The sequence below is a fragment of the Limulus polyphemus genome, unplaced genomic scaffold (genome assembly GCF_000517525.1).
Source record: "Limulus polyphemus unplaced genomic scaffold, Limulus_polyphemus-2.1.2 Scaffold3541, whole genome shotgun sequence".
Classification (NCBI taxonomy): Eukaryota; Metazoa; Arthropoda; class Merostomata; order Xiphosura; family Limulidae; genus Limulus; species Limulus polyphemus.
In genome coordinates this window covers 22,083-27,946 of record NW_013669151.1, presented here as the reverse complement: position 1 = coordinate 27,946, position 5,864 = coordinate 22,083, and positions in this window count along the sequence as shown.

Below are 5,864 nucleotides of genomic sequence, written 5' to 3'. Positions count from 1 at the left end.
CAATCAATGCGAAGAAAGTAAGATCATGAGAGAAATCGTCCCCCTAGAAAAGTTACATAAGATAAAGTGCAATCAATGCGAAGAAAGTAAGATCATGAGAGAAATCGTCCCCCTAGAAAAGTTACATAAGATAAAGTGCAATCAATGCGAAGAAAGAAAGATCATGAGAGAAATCGTCCCTCTAGAAAAGTTACGTAAGATAAAGTAGTTTCAGTTTTGATGTTTACATATTTTTAGTTTTAGTATCAATTAATTTTTTTTGTTAGTAATAGTTTCAGTTTTAGTGTTTCCATATTTTTAGTTTTAGTTTCTATTTCGTTCTACTTGTTAATAATAGTTTTAGTTTTGGCGTTACACTTTTAGTTTTAAATTCGTTTCTCTTAGTCTATAATATTTTCCATTTTAGTTTTGAGTATTTGACGTTAGTTTTAGTTTCCATTCCGTTTTGAGTTTTCAATAAAAATCACTTCTTTATAGAGTACTTCTTTTAAGTGTATAATTACTACTAACTAGTCCCTTTCTTTCAAAAAATGAAAACTTACAAATGTAACAGTTAGCTATATTCCATAGTCCAGACCATAACCACATCGCTGATTACAGTAACTAGGGATCAGACAGCAATGATAAATATTTAAACTTAAAATATTAAACTTACAAAACGATTTGGAAAAATAACTTATGTATAGTAATTAGTCTCCATTATGATTGTGAGTATGTGACAAAAAGGCTTACTCTGTGCTGACAGTTATGCCTAGTAAACTCAGTAACATTCACAGACTGACCCTTATTGCTCTTTCCAGTACCATAAGAAAATTTAAACAATTGAATTTGAGAGAAAATTAGTTGAAAGTTGAAACTTTTCCAAGTGAACAAAACCTTGAATCAACTACTGTTGCCATTTTGAGTTTTTTAATTTTCGGTCGTGATAGTTTTAAAGAAACATTTAGTTTTAGTTTCGTTTATGTAATACCTTTTCGTTTTAATTTTATATTTCGTTAACGCAAACTCAATATTTTTCGTTTTTATTTCGTTTTCTTAACGAAAATATCGCTGAAACGAGACATTAAAAAAGACTGAATGATAAAATCTGAGCCATAAATAGATGAATAAATAATAAGATACAGGCTGGGAGAAATGTAAGAAATTGTAAATAAAGTAGAGTAAATATTAGCGGTTCGTATTTGACTTTTATAATTGTTTAGAAAAAACTTTATTAGTCAGGATCTCTCTATTCCACGAAACTCTGTGTGAAGCTCAAAGTAATTACAGTTTGTGAAGCAACACCGTATATTGCAGTGCACATGTGAATAATTATACAACGATACTACTACATGTCTCGTTGTGTGGACGTGTCTTCCGCCTTGACTGATTTAAATCCGATAAGAGATTCCTGTTTCAAATCTCTTGATCCGAGTCTGTGGTACAGGCCAGATCACCATCCTGGACAAAGTTTCTCGAAATATGACATAAAAAGTACGTTTTTTTCTAAAATCACACGTGTTCAACCTTGTCGGACCACCAAGATCAGCGTGTTTGTCCGCATGGAAATCAGATTGGTAGAAACGTGTTACACAATGACGAATACTTAAGTACTTGGCGCCAGTCTAATAACAGACTTAGACACTACATGAAACCGACAGAAGGGAAAACGGCGCAAGCTAACATGTAATTTAAGAACTGAAACGAAAAAACTTCTAGACTTTATAACTAAACATTTATATTGAAAGTTATAAACATGTACAAAACACATATTACCAATAAAAACAAAATGAAAATCTAGGTACAGATATAAATTAAACTAAAACCTATGTGCAGATATAAATTAAACTAAAACCTATGTGCAGATATAAATTAAACTAAAACCTATGTGCAGATATAAATTAAACTAAAACCTATGTGCAGATATAAATTAAACTAAAACATAGGTACAGATATAAATTAAATAAAATCTAGGTACAGATATAAGTTAAACTAAAAATCTAGGTATAGATATAAGTTAAACTAAAATCTAGGTACAGATATAAGTTAAACTAAAAATCTAGGTACAGATATAAGTTAAATTAAAATCTAGGTACAGATATAAGTTAAACTGAACTGTATAATATGTGAAAATGTTTTTGAACCATGTTTCAGTACGTCAGTAACTACAGGCTATAGCACATGCAAACTAACCAAAACTTTCTCTTTTTTATAAAAACATACCATGAAAAATAGTTCTACAAACTTTTAAACATCTTAGTTTCCCTGCAAAACATACCATATAAAATTGTTGTGCCATTGCTCAAATGTCATACCATATAAAATTGTTGTGCCATTGCTCAAATGTCATACCATATAAAATTGTTGTGCCATTGCTCAAATGTTATACCATATAAAATTGTTGTGCCATTGCTCAAATGTCATACCATATAAAATTGTTGTGCCATTGCTCAAATGTCATACCATATAAAATTGTTGTGCCATTGCTCAAATGTCATACCGTATAAAATTGTTGTGCCATTGCTCAAATGTCATACCATATAAAATTGTTGTGCCATTGCTCAAATGTCATACCATTTAAAATATTTCTACCACTGTTCAACCTCCATATACCAGCCATCACCCGTTAAATAATGTATTAAGTACTTGTTAGGTTTTTTAAACTAAAGGTATATATATATATTACAGTGATCTAGTTATTTTGTACTCTTTTATATTCTGATCATAAATCATTTTGGGATGTTTATATGAAAATATTAATTGATAAAAGACTTCATAAGCAAAATGCAAAAAGAAAAAGCTATAATAGATAACTTTTTACTTCCTGGTTGAGGTTTGTATGGTTGCATTAGAAGTTATACAGGCGTTTTAGGTTATATGCTCAGTTAATATAGTAAAGCATTCGTTGATCTCGGTATAGCTGCGTAATACTTATAAAGTTGTTATAGATTACTTCCTTTGTTTTCTCTCCTTTACTGTAATAAATAATTCGTTGAGCTGTATAGCTGCATTAGTGCTTGTCAAGGTGTTTTATATTACGTACTTTGTTTCGTCCCCCTTACTCTAATATAGAATTACTACTCGAGTAGTTGACCTTAGTATTTATGAACCAATACACGCAAGTAATTACTTTTCAGGAAGGTTTATACATTCCTATTAATGTCGTTTCTCTAAAATTTTCAATACTCTCTAATTTAAAAATACTGTTACTACAGCGGAAATCACGTGACGCTGGTAACACGTGATGAGTTTCTAGAAGGATCGTGGAACATCGCGAATAATCCAGTATTTGCTAGACGTTCTCTATTCCTGTATATAAGCGCGCCAGATAAAGCGAGACGATTAATCGGAACTGGAATAGCAGACAGAGAGATTGAAGATATAGGGAGATAATGGAGTCAAGCCGTAAGTAAAGTGTGTAAATCATTGTGAATTATAGCGTGTGTTGAAGTTAAAGTGACTGTGGAAATTAAGTTTATTGCAAAGTTGAATTGAGAAAGAATAAACTAGTTTTATTTAAGAAAGGGCTTGTATCGGCTTAAGTTTCTCGGAAAGAATTTCTACGGAAAATTAACAAACGATCAGATACGTAACAATACCAAACATTTTTTACCAGTTTTTAACCTTTGCTATAGCTTTAATAAAATGTAGATAATGTTGATAAAACACACATCGCAAGCAACAAATACCACAGCTACTAGAAAGAAAGATCTGTTTTGGAGAATGGGGAGATAAAATGTCCATTGTTGGAACGATTTACAATTCTGGAAAACATACTATTTAGCTTATTTGTACCCGCAGAAACAATTTAAAAAATACAGGTAAATTTGTTTTTGTTTTTTGAGGTATCTGTCTTATGAAAATCTAATGAAAAATCAGCTTTTTTATCTCGTTAAGTAAGAGTTTAATATAACAAATAAAGTCAACTTTATAACACGTCTTTTAAACAAGGGAATTTCAAGAACCTCTTTATTTTCTTCTTTGTCTGAAAGTGAGTGTATCATCCATTTTGAAAACGTTTTTATGACGTAAGAAAACTCTAGTAGCCAATCTCAGTTCTCGTTCCTGGAAGTCACTTTGACTGTCTTTAAGTTTAAACTTTAAGGACTTGATGTGATTTCCCGTTAACGTTTGAAATAATTTATTTTCTCTCGAGGAACACAAAGTAGCCCATATATTTCGTATTCTTGCCTTGAATCGTTAAAAGTATCATTTCTCACGTGTTTTGCCTTCTTCTAAGAGAGGATTAAATGTATTCAATCGACTATGAACCCATGTCATTAGTGTATAAACAGCCTTGCATTTAGTTTCAATTATATGAGTAGATTACCTACACGTCAGTCCTAAGAATATAATTACGTTATTGAGTATCAGCGACGCATCATTTTGCTGGAATGTTTTATATTTACATATAAAAACATGTTTTAACCTGAATAATGTTTGAAAAATATAAATCAGTGTTTGCCAGAGCTTAAAACATGAAATACATAAAGTTTATTACGACTATGAAAAACATATTCTGTTTACATTTCTTATTGAGAAAATCGTATTAGTTTCATTCTTTCAACAATGACATATCAAGTTTAATATTAGGCTTTTTAGTGTGCAACAGTTAGAATGTGATTGCGGCCCTATTACGGACTTCAACTTTTCGAATAGACCTTTCACTGCCCTAACGTGCCCCCCAGTGGCACAGCGGTATGTCTGCGGACTTACATCGCTAGAATCCGGGTTTCGATACCCGTGGTGGGCAGAGCACAGATAGCCCATTGTGTAGCTTACAAACAAGCCCTAACGTATGTTCATGGAACGAGTACAGAAAGTAACATTTTTAGTTTTATTTTATTTCTTGGTTTGAAACGTTAACCACAAGTATTTGTCATCAGGAGTTATAATCAACACATGTGTGGATGAAATATACATATTTCACAAATCTGTGACTCTTCAAGATTTGTACAACTCGATTAAATATAGCATATTTAAGTTTGGCAGCGTCTTGTATATCGTATACACTATTTTATCATTTCTACAGATTCACACACATACTTGTAATACAAGGGAGTATTGGCTAGATAACATGCTTAAAATACATTCTAAAACTACCCTGAGATACTGAAAACGTTGTAATGAAATCCTTTCTACAGATTCACACACATACTTGTAATACAAGGGAGTATTGGTTAGATAACATGCTTAAAATACATTCTAAAACTACCCTGAGATACTGAAAACGTTGTAATGAAATCATTTCTACAGATTCACACACATACTTGTAATACAAGGGAGTATTGGTTAGATAACATGCTTAAAATACATTCTAAAACTACCCTGAGATACTGAAAACGTTGTAATGAAATCATTTCTACAGATTCACACATACTTGTAATACAAGGGAGTATTGGCTAGATAACATGCTTAAAATACATTCTAAAACTACCCTGAGATACTGAAAACGTTGTAATGAAATCATTTCTACAGATTCACACATACTTGTAATATAAGGGAGTATTGGCTAGATAACAAGCTTAAAATACATTCTAAAACTACCCTGAGATACTGAAAACGTTGTAATGAAATCATTTCTACAGATTCACACATACTTGTAATATAAGGGAGTATTGGCTAGATAACAAGCTTAAAATACATTCTAAAACTACCCTGAGATACTGAAAACGTTGTAATGAAAGAATATAAAACGTTAATATACGTGCACGTATATGTTTATGTTATTTATGAAATACTATTCATATACATATGTTTTCGATGTGTTTATATTTACCTATTACGTTTTCCTTCAGTGTAGTTTTCTTGAATCTATTTGGCTAAATTTGTTCATTTTGCTATTAAATCTGATTATTTTGTTATTATCGCAACATTTTAAATAT